Here is a 12166-nt window from a genome sequence, read left to right as displayed (position 1 = left end):
TGCTAGCAGAGGGATGCCTAGGTGGCTCAGTCGGTTAAGCAGCTGCCTTCGGCTTGGGTCATGATCCCAGGATCCTGGGATCAAGTCCCACATTAGGTTCCTTGCTCAGCAGGGAGTCTGCTTCTCTCTCTGCCTCTGCCTGCCACTTTGTGTCCTTGTGCTCTCTCTCTCTCTGAAAAATAAATAAATAAAATCTTAAAAAAGAAGAAGAAGAAGATGCTAGCAGAGCAGGGACTACGGGCACTTGAGCTCTTTCTTCTTGTAAAGTATTGTGTCTTCCAGGCCTACTCAGGCCTGATTACACTTGATCTTAGCCAAAAGGCCGAGAAGTGATTCTCAGGCCTGATTAGATACATACTATTTCCATTTGACGATAGACCGCTGCTGCCCATGCCCAACTTTATGGTTTGGTGGGTCAGATAACCACCCACTTAGTACCGAGCAGTTCAGGTCCCACAGTAACTTGGTGGCCCACAGTTAAGCAGAATCTACGACCCATTAGCAAATCAACAGCTATTTCTCAGAAAGGCATAGTTATCGGTAGAGAAGGGCAGGCTTTGGTCTAAATCCTAAGAATCTGTACTATGATTTACCTATCACAGCCTGATAAAGGTTCTAAACACCCCACTGACACTGCCACTGATACCCAAACACCACTGAATCTGCTGTATCATATGACCCCAGCAACAGAGCAGCTTGCACAGAGACCTGAACCTACTGCAGAGCATTCTCTTGTTCTGGGTGCCACTGAATACTCGTTTTCTGAGTCAATCAGTGAAAGGGCCAGAGTAACACAACCAAATGAGGAAAGCACTTAGGGGTTCAATACCTCCCGCTTCATCAGGATCTTCCCAAATGCCTCTATATCAAATGTCAGAAACCCATTCCTTACCAATTTATGTCCTCACTACAATGTATTAGTTTATACTACTCTCACCTACTTGACTGTTACATTCTTGGAGACCAAGTAACATTTATTTCTGTATCCTCCAGCAGCTAGTACAGGTACGTACCTAAATAAAACAAAGTCAGGGCTCAATAAAGATTTCTATTGACCTCACTGTTGCTCCCCAACATATCTCAGTTGTCCTTTATTTTAACTTTTATAAATTCAGTTTTGACAATTATTAAATCCATGTTTATACATTTATCAAAGGTCTTAATCTGCTAATTGTGCCCTTTAAGAGAAATAGACTTGTTCACCAAGGGAAACACAGTAAGGGCTTTTTTGCTCATTTTTTTCCAACATGATACAAAACTTGTTCTAATCACTAATTTTTATTTCTTCTTGAACTGAAAGTACCACTATCATCACCAAGCTCATTTTTTTATCTGATCCTAACTTTAGTATCAAACACCTGTAGTTTTTTCACTTCCAAACCTTACTAATTGAGAAAAAAAAAACTATCTGTGAAGTTTCACCTACTCTATTTCTTCCAGAGAAACACAGCATGTGTGCTAACGAAAAAAATAACCCTCATGTTGTGAACCACACTTAAATTGAGTATATCCCTGACAAACCTGATCCTTTATGAGTAATATTTGAAAGACTTTCTCTAGCCACAATTTTAGCTAAAAATCCAAGGCTTTCCCATAGGGCAATCTAAACACTACCGACATTTTTTATATCCTATATTGTCAGAATCCTACAGAGATGTCAACTGATGCTATTCCTTCATGAGTAAATGTATAATCAAGTCCAAAAAATGCTAGCTATTAGGTGACGGCACTGACATTAGTGAGTTTTATTTAGTAGGTTCATTTAATTCCATATAAGTATTTCTTTAATTCTGTATAGACGTTTTCAGTTCATGTTTTTATTAAGTAGACACCATGGAATCAGCTATACTTCTAGAAACCCACTTTATCACCTTCAACAACTTTATGGTGAGACTTTGGCAGCAATATACACCACCCAATCATGGCACCTCTGTCTGGTGACAAGTAAATAAATACCTGGCCCAAAGCCAGGTTCAAACATAATAAGAGGAATAAAAGAAAATAAAGAGATGCATCTTGGAAATACCTAACCTTACAGTCCCTTGTGAAAAAAATGAAAAATACATACATGCATACCGAGGGGAACCTGGTTGGTTAAGCATTTGACTCTTGGTTTTGGCTCTGGTCATGATCTCAGGATAGTGAAACTGAGCGCCACGCTGGGCTCTGGACACAGTGCAGAGTCTGCTTAAAGACCCTCTCTCCCTCTTCCTCTGCCCCTCCCCTCCATGATCTCTCTCAAATAAATAAATAATTTTTTTTTTAATCTCTAAGTCAGTCAAAGATCTGATTTTTATTCACCCAGTAATTATTTAATAAAAACCAACTACATGCTACTGAAGAATATAATGATCAATAAAGCCACTGTCTTAGATTAGAGAAGAAAGTATCAATACATAATGTAAACTACAATAAAAGTTTAAAAATGTTGAGGTCCTATGCCCATGCCCATGCTTTCACCTCCTCAGATGCCTTGGATCCTTCTTCAGAATGTCTTATGTATCAGCTCCCCTTATTCATCATTCCTCTTCTGTTCGTTAACTCAATAGGTATTAACTAGCACCTCTGATGTTCAAGACCCCTGTTAGGCACTAAGGATATAACGGTAGTAAAATTGGCCCTTGCCTCATGGTACTTAGTCTGGCAAAGAGGAAGAAATAAGCTGTAAAAACATATGCAACCACACAAGTCTGCAAAGACTGAGGGCAAAAAGGAATCTGAACATCTCCAGAAGGTCAGGTAAGATTTCCTCATCAGCAGAAGCCTTGAATACTTGCCTCCAAAGCCAGAATGAGCAGGAGGCACTTCCAGTTAAATATGGAGTATTGAACATGCACGTTTACTACCATTCCCTTCTAAAATACCACTAAAATGACAGATATATGAACAGATAATTCACAGAATTACCCATGTGGACAATAATTACATGGAAAAATGGTCATTCTCATTAGTAATCAGGGGCAGAGATGTTAGTGACAATGAAACTTATACCCATGAGATTAGCAAAAAAAATACAAAAGTAATTATACCAAATATTGGCAAGGATGAAGAAACATTCTCAGATATTAATAATGAGAGCAAAGTGGGAAGAAAGGCTTTGCAGAATAACTTAATAATACCTAACTTGAAGATGTTCTTACCATAAGAACCAGCAAATTCTATGGCAGACCCTAGAAAAATTCCTTCACGTGCATCAGAAAAAATGAAGAAAATTCATTGCCATGTTGTTTAAAATACCAAAAAAAAGAAATAATCTAAAAGTCCATTTAGATAGATGAAATTAATAATTAGCAAAAGCCATTAAACATGATAAAGTAGTATAAATGAAAAAACTAGTGCTATATGTATCAACATGGATAAATTTCATAAACATATTATTGAGTAAACAAAGGAGGTAGCAGCAAAATACATAAACTACTTAACAAAAAATTTAATTAAAAAATTCCATAGACCCCCTATCTCACACAATAAACCAAAGTTAACTCAAAATGGATCAATGAGCTAAATCCACTAAAACTACAGAAGAAAACAAAGGGGAAATCATTACCTTCATTTGGCAATGGATTCTTTGATATGACACCAAAAGCACAGGCAACAATAGAAAAACTCACTAAATTTAATCAAAAATTTAAAAGCTTTGTGTATCAAAGGGCATTAACCAGAAAAGGAAACAGGGACTCTGGAGTGGCGCAGTTAGTTATGCATCCGCCTCCAGCTCAGGTCATGATCTTGGGGTCCTGGGACTGAGCCCCGCATCCGGCTCCCTGCTTAGCAGGGTGTCTGCTTCTCCCTCTCCCTCTCTCTTTCCCTCTGTCCCTTCTCCCACCTGTTTTCTCTCTCTCTCTCTCATATAAATAAATAAAATCTTTAAAAAAAAAAATACAAAAGAGAAAACACTATCTACAGAATTAGGAAAACATTAGCATATCATTTATCTAATAATGGTCTAGTATCCAGAAGAACTCTTAAAACTCAACAACAAAAAGATAAGCAACCCAATTTCAAAATCAGCAAAAGAACTGAATAAACACTTCAAGAAAGATAAAAATAACCAAAAACACTTAGAAAGCATTGTTTAATATCATCATTAGGGAAATACAAATCAAAACCACAACAAGGTAGCAGTTCACATCCACTAGAATGGCTATAAACAAAAAAAGAAGAAAAAAAAAGTGTTGAAGATGTGGAAAAACTGGAATCCTCATACATTGCTGGTAGGAAATAATATATACAGCCCCTTAAGAAAATAGCTTAGCAATTTCTCAACATGGTAAATACAGAATTATCACATTAACCAGCAATTCTACTCCTACATACCTACATATATGCCCAAGAAAACTGAATACAAGTACACAAACAAATACTGACACACAAATGCTACAGTAGCACTATTCACAATAGTTATACACTTTAAAATATTACACATTTTAAAATGATTATATATTAGTTATACACTTTAAAATGATTAATTCTATATTATGTTTCACCTCAGTAAAAAAAAAAACAAAAAGAAGTGTTCAAAAAAAGTTTGAAGCGTCCACTGCAGTACCTGCTATATTACAGATACTTAAAAACAGAGACTACTATTATTGCCTCTACTATATATTGCTCTATAGAATCACAATATATCACCGCAGTATCTGTTCCATAAACGCAGGTAGCAGTCACTATATTTGTGATATTGAATAACTGCCTCAATCCAGGATCTTAACCTCTAAAACTCACTTTCTTACGAAAACTTTGTATCCTTGTATTTACAGCAGGCTATTATTCCCACAGAATTTGCCATTCACAACTATTGAAACTTCTAGTATCCAAACCCCTCTTCCTCAGCCTACCAATAACTCCTCCTCTGTAACTCCCAACTTAGTTACTACTAGTAAAGCTTTATTTATTTCTTCCTTGATTGCTCTTTGTCCTTATAAATGCCTGTTTCTTTTCCATATGTCAAACATGGAGTGTTAAACACCAATAAATTCACTCAATACACTCAGTACGTGATAGACCAATCCACGGGCAAATTTTTGTACTTCCTCAACTGAGACTAATCAATCTGAGGAACAGAAAGAGAAAGAAGGGAACCAAACAGATCCTCTGAGACCTGATGGTCTTGGGAAACCATGGGATGGGAAACCATCAAGCATGCCAACAAACGCACTATGGCAATCCCAGAAGAAGAAAGAGAGAAAGGGGCAGAAAAAATATTTGAAGAAATAATGGCCAAAAACTTTCCAAAGTGTACTTCCCAAAATACAAACATACAACAGACACACACACACACACACCAGCAAAAGATGGATTCCGAAACATTTTATAGAGTGGGAAAAAAGTCTATGCTGATTAAAGAATTAGATCCAGCCTTATGATTCCCAATTCACCACCTGAACAACCTGATGAATTATTTTGATCAAATGAAAGTAACTATGATAATAATATCCATGGCCCTTCTTTGTGGGAGAAAAAAAAAATCTCCGAAAATTTCATGTATATGTTGTCTCACTTGTTCGTAAGATTTTCTATTCCTAAGTATTTTGTAAGACTCACACAATAAAATGTTTTGCAATCTGATATGATTCTAAGTGGTCAGAGAACTTCTCATCAATCATATGGAAATCATTTTTATGTTCATGACTGTGACAATGAGAATAACCTCTGTGGCACTCCTTTCTTCTGCTGATAACAAGAAAAGCAAGATCAGTAACACCTAACTTTGGAACTAAAGAAAATAAACTCAATGCATCAATGAAAATAAAGTCTCCTTCAAATGACTCTTACAACAAAATGCAGTATACAAGTATTCTTAACTAATATGACTTGGCGGGGGGGGGAATCACATATACTAAATAAGCAAGAGATATTTTACAACACCAGTCACTTTAATCAGAAGCTAGTTCTAAAAAGAAATCAATAAAATGTACCTCTCCTGCATAACAGACAAAAGAAACCTAAAATATCTAAATACTTCATAAAAACCATCAGCAATAAATAAAAAATGTTTTTCCCATTCTGCAGAAAAGAAAATATTCATCTCAATTTGTCTTGTGATTCAGGGCAGGTGGCCCATTTAATGCCACTTAGGTATCATTAACTTATTTTCAATTTTTCATACTCAATTTGGGCAAACTATAAATAAAAGGTATAACCTCATTTTAAGTTGTCTTTATCAAATTCATAATTAAAATAATCATACTAGGGGCGCCTGGGTGGCTCAGTGGGTTAAAGCCTCCGCCTTTAGCTCAGGTCATGATCCCAGGGTCCTGGGATCAAGCCCTGCATTGGGCTCTCTGCTCAGCAGGGAGCCTGCTTCCCTTCCTCTCTCTGCCTGCCTCTGCCTACTTGTGATCTCTATCAAATAAATAAATAAAATTTAAAAAAAATAAAAACTCAATTATCTTTAAAAAATAAAATAAAATAATCACACTCTCACTTTTATTAACTATCTTGGATTGATTTAGTTTTTTAGTAATATTCATGCAGCCCCTATCAGTGAAGCACACGCACAGATCAATGGATCTCACATAATACTGCAACACTGTCTACCACAACTGCAGAAGTTCTGAATTCTCATAACACAGAAGTCAAGCATCTTGAAATGATCATGCAGATCGTCTCTTACCACGAGGTTGGACACAACATAAAAGGTGATTTGGCTGGTCTCTCCATTATCTAGGCCTACTTTTGGTAGAAGATACACATGGTCAATGATAACAAGGCTGACAAAAGGAAAAGAAAGTCAGTCGTCCCTGAATACCAGGAAAAAGTGTTTTCGCACTTCACAAAATTGTGGTTACTTCATTTACATACTTCGCCTACAAGACTCTCTGTTTGGACTGCGTTATATATATGCCAAAATGTACATATCCTTCTAAGGAAAACAGCTTTAAGAGAATTATTATATGTTGCATTTTAAAGTGAGTAACATCATCTCTATTCTTCATTTATTAAATCTGTAACTAAAAAAAAATGCTTCCCATTTCAAAATTTTAAAAATTGTTGTATCCCTCACTAGTAACATTAAATGTATCCCTAATTCTTTTTTTTTTTTTAAGATTTATTTATTTGTTTATTTATTTGAGAGAAAGAGAGAGAGCCTGGGGGAAGAGGAGGGGCAGAAGAAGAGGGAGAAGACAACTCCCCACTGAGCAGGTAGCTTGATGTGGGGCTCCATCTCAGGACTCTGGGATCATGACCTTAGCTGAAGGCAGATGCTTAACTGACTGGACCACCCAGGTGCCCTAAACTTATCCCTAATTCTTTAATAGGATTCTATGGCATATAGCTAACAAATATCTTTTTGAAGATCTGACAGAGAAGGAAAGAGGGTACAGGTAAAGAAATGTCTAAATTTAAAATTTAAAAATATAAAAAGACATAAATAGGGGTACACATTTTAGAATTGACTAATACTATCTCACGTTGAGTTATTAATTTAGTAAGTTTATTTCAAGCATCAAAATTAAGACAGATTCAGAATAAACACAATATATACAAAATGCTTACAAGAACTCAGCAGTGTAGTCTATGAGTAAAACAAGATTCAGGAAGACCTGTGATCAAACCCTAATTCTACCACTTACTATTATGCAACCTTGGATAAGTGCTCACTTGTCTGAGACTTAATTTCTCTGGCTATGAATTGAGAAAAATACTACCTACCTCAAAAGGTACTGATTGGATTTTAATAAAACAACATATAGAGTATCTGCATGATGCTAGACTCAAAGACTACTATAATTCTTATCAAAAATAGAACATGAATTGTATTTCACATGACACAAAATGCATCAGGAATTCTGTTTAGATCACTCGCAGCAAAATAACAATGTTGGCAGAAAAATCATTTAACTATTTTAGACTCTACACCTATAAAAGAAATAGTTTGAACTAGATGGTTTCTGAAATTCTAGGATTCTACCTTAAAGTGATGCCCAGAAATTTTGCTCCCAAATTTATTACAATAAAAAACCCAGAGGAAAAAAATCTAAGAACATCAAATGAAACAAACAGGCAGTGTATATTAAGAATCTGAAAAAAATTTCATGCACTTTGAGTAACAACCACATTTAAAAATATAGATTAAAAGAATCTTACCAGAGTTATGTAAAAGATGTTTAATGTTAATTCTAACTGGAAAAACTTAACTAACTATAAATCAAGAACTTACAAATCAAGTTCTCAAAAAATTCATGACATAGTAAGCACTTACAATGTAATGCTAAGTGACAAGGGAAAAATATAAAACAACATTTATAGTTGTTTTTAAAATGTTTGTAAAATTAAAAGACTGAAAGAAAAGCCAGCAAAATATTAGCAGAGGTTATTTCATATTAACAGAAATGGATTAGATTTTTTCCATTGGATTATTTCCCAATTTTACTCTATACAACTATGATCTCCATAATGAAAAAAAAAAGAAGTACAATATTCATTCATGATTTAAAAAAAAAAAAAAAAACACTTCACAGCAAACTAGAAGCTAAGAAAACTCCCCCAAACTGATGAAAACTGTTTACAAAAAACCTACAGCTAATTATTTAATGGAAAAGATTGCATGCCTTACCCACTAAGATGAAAACCAAGGCAAGGATGCCTACTCTTACCTGTCCTATTCAACATCATAGTGGAGGTCCTAGGCAGTACAATTAAACAAGAAAATGAACTACAGCAGACCCTTAAACAACTCAAGTTCAGGTAAGGGGCACCAACACCCTAACAGTCAAAAATCTGTATATAACTTCTGATTGAACGATAATTTTAAATTACAAATTATATAGTTCAATAAACCTAAATTTTAAAGGACATAGGGCATGCCCTTTTGAAAAATATGCATCAAATTAAATGAGCTTAACCCATCTCACTGGTTTTGCTGGTAGGGGAGACTGAGGAAACAAACAAAAAAAAATCCTTAGAAATACTGCAAATCAAGGGCGCCTCGGTGGCTCAGTGGGTTAAGCCGCTGCCTTCAGCTCAGGTCATGATCTCAGGGTTCTGGGATCGAGTCCCGCATCGGGCTCTCTGCTCAGCAGGGAGCCTGCTTCCTTCTCTCTCTCTCTCTGCCTGTCTTTCCATCTACTTGTGATTTCTCTCTGTCAAATAAATAAATAAAATCTTAAAAAAAAATTTTTTTTTAATAAAAAAGAAAAAAAAGAAAAAGAAATACTGCAAATCAAAAAAACTAACTAATTATCAAGACTTATAAGTAAGAAGAAACAGACATTGACATGAAGAATTAATCTACAGAGGTTGTCTTTTTCATTAAGGTCCCATTTTTGGACGGCAAAAAATAAAACTTGATGAACTTACAAGACCAAAAGTTCTAAGGAACAGGTTGATAAAGGAGCACTGTGATTATGAGCAAGAATCTGGGGACAAGTCACCTAACACTCCCTTCCAGTTTAGTAATGGAAATAGTCTCATCCAGTCCAATGCACTGCCTCCACAAATACTATTAAGAGAAATATAATAAACCTTCCAATAACTAAACAATCCCATATACTTCATAAATCATACATCTACAGCTAGGGGAACAAGATAAAATGCTTCTTATGTGGCAAACTCCTATTTATCCACTTAACCTTCAGATCAACTAATTCCTTTTTGTTTTTACTGTCACCAATAAATAAATAAATAAATAAGTGCTGTCGCTCTCTGATGACTCTGCAGTTTCTTTTTGACTGGTATTAAGATGGTTATAAAAGGCTCTAAGAAGTTTTGAGCTTATTACTCCACTAAGAAGATACATTTTTCCATGTATTATAGAGGTAAATTGTAACTTCCATCACTGTTTTCTTTATGTTTATTCCATTTGGCTTATCCTGTTGCTAGGATACCAATTCATAGTAAGATTTCCAAGCCCACAGAACAGCTTTCCTAGCCAGCCAACTTTGTAACCAGGACGATTGTGGACCACACAATTTTCTGGCTAGCCTGCACCACGCAGGTGCACTCTCCCTGGCATCTCTCCTGCTCCATCTACCTAACAGGCACAGTACGTATTGCCAATTCCTTCATTGCAACAGAAATTGTAGCACAGGGCAAACAGGATAATTAGAAATGTAGAGCTCTCTGATGTCAGAGAACAAAGTGAATCCACTGTCACTCCCTGTTCTCCCACCCAACTAAATAATCTGGGTATTTTGCCTTAAACTGTAGGACGAAATGTTAGCCCACCCCAATCACTTCCCCCAGAAATATGCAAACACCACTCCCAAAAGCCATCACCCAACTACCGCCCGGCTAAATACTTGGAGAGGAAGGTGGCATCAGTGTCTGTACAGTTCGGAAAGGAAGGGGAGGAAAGGAGTCGGAATTCTTAAGGGACTGCTGAGTCACCTACAGCTGTGGCCAGGACTTCACCCTCCAGGAAATCAGGCTCTGCCCCAACTCCCATCATGGAAGCAAGTGAGAGTAGCAGCAGCAACATCCTCCTACCAAAAAAACATCCAGCACTGCTTTTAATAGTGTTACCCCTCCTTAAAGTGAAGCCAGAAATAGGTTTCATGTCCAAAGCTTTCCACAGTACACACCATGGGAGATGGAAGAAACATCTTTATTGTGGGGAAAGGGGGCGCACTTAGAGGGATGAAGGATGCCTCACCACTTAAGTTACTAGCTCCGGCCTTAATCCCCAAATGCCACTTGCACCGCAACATGTGGCCCGGAGTAACTACAAGGACATGTGGCTGACGGACGTCGCAGAGCCTTTACGCCGGTGTGCACAGCCCAGGGGGGTGGGGGTGGGGGACACAACTCAGGCGCCATCGGTGAAAACTCGGCAAGGATCTAAGTCTCCGTTCGGTGGGAGGTTCGGTGACACAATAATCACGTGAACTTGTCCGTAGACGTTCGGAAAGACGCGATTCTGGAACGTGCAGGGGCAGAAACCAGCCGGCAGAGCCAGTACCGGTCGGCACCCGCGGCCGGGTGGGCGCGGTTCCGTTCCAGCCCCGGGCGGGTCACGCCTCCGACTTCGAGTCCCGGCGACCTCCGGGGGCGAGGCCGGAGCCGGCGCGAGGCGGACGCCTGGCTGCGCTCCCCGCCCGCGCCCAGGCCGCCTCGGCGCGCCGCCGGCCTCGCGCGGTCCCGGCCCCCAGACCCAGGCCCGGAAGGCGAGCGTCCATTTACCTGCTGCCCGCTCTGGCTGCCGCCGCCGCCGCCGCGCCGCTCACCCACGCTGCCAGGTGAGCCACCCAGCACACGGCCCCGCACGCGCACACCCGGGGCACGACCCCAAACCCGTGAGGGGGGGGAACCGCGACCCCAGCCACACGAGTTAGGGTAGCCCACGCACCACCCGGCTTCGAACACCTCTGCCCCCGGAAGTTGATTTCCTCCAAGGCCCGCCCAAAGCTGCGGCTGTCACTCAACGCCAACACGCGGGTCACGTGGCCCGAGCTGAGGTCCCCCATCTTCAGAGACACGCCTTCAGTGGATTGGCTAGTCCACGGTGGGGGGGGGGGTGCCTTCTGAAAAGGGATGATGCAGGAGCTACCTTCTGTTAGTTATAGGTTGTTTCCTCGTGAGTGACAGGCCCAGTGTCTGTGCCTAATGCATGCAAATAAAACCGTCCCCAAATGATACTCCCATCTGGGATTCTGTAGGATTGTTCCTGAGAAGAGACAAGCCTGATATTTGCACCACTTCCAGGCTGAGTTGAGTAAAAATGAATTTAGCCAAATAGCCTGAAGGTAGTAAGTGCTCAAGATACAGTTGACTGGACAACTCTTCCATTTCATCTTTGTGTATAGGAGCTCTGAATCACCCGAGAGCACGTAAGCCCAAAGCCTCTCCAGACCCTAGGGTATCAGTCGAAGACTGCTCAAGAATTATTCTTGTACTTGGCCCCAACTCTAGATCACAGCAATTTATACATGCCATCCCTGTTTCAGAGACTGTTCATTTTCATCTGCCAGGCCATCCACTTTTTTCCAAGCCTTCAGTCAAATAATGTCTCCTGAAGAAAAAGAAGAGAGAATGATATAACTGTCAGAGTTTTATCTGAAAGAAGGCATTATTATATAGAGTTGTGTGTGTGTGTGTGTGTGTGTGTCCATTTCAAAGTGTAACTGTTAAAGAGAAACAGTTAACTAACTGGTCACTTGTTAAAGAGTCTTCCATCTTTGACAGGGAAAGGATTGGGGGAGCATTCATTTAACAGCTTTTTATG

At 38.9% G+C, this 12166-nt stretch overlaps 1 protein-coding gene across 4 annotated transcripts in view; it reads right to left on the bottom strand.

The window, feature by feature from the left end:
* CCDC91 (coiled-coil domain containing 91) overlaps positions 1 to 11259 on the bottom strand; it is a 356615-nt gene extending 345356 nt beyond the window's left edge. For all 4 annotated transcript variants that reach the window (XM_004755697.3, XM_045073381.1, XM_004755696.3 and 1 more), the window contains exon 1: positions 11125 to 11259. The gene's annotated coding sequence lies outside the window, so the exon portion shown is untranslated. The remainder of the gene's footprint in view (positions 1 to 11124) is intronic.
* Positions 11260 to 12166: the final 907 nt, after the last annotated feature.

The sequence above is a fragment of the Mustela putorius genome, unplaced genomic scaffold (assembly GCF_011764305.1).
Source record: "Mustela putorius furo isolate JIRA1106 unplaced genomic scaffold, ASM1176430v1.1 tig00537227_pilon_pilon_pilon, whole genome shotgun sequence".
NCBI lineage: Eukaryota > Metazoa > Chordata > Mammalia > Carnivora > Mustelidae > Mustela > Mustela putorius.
This window is presented reverse-complemented; position numbering and strand designations above follow the sequence as displayed.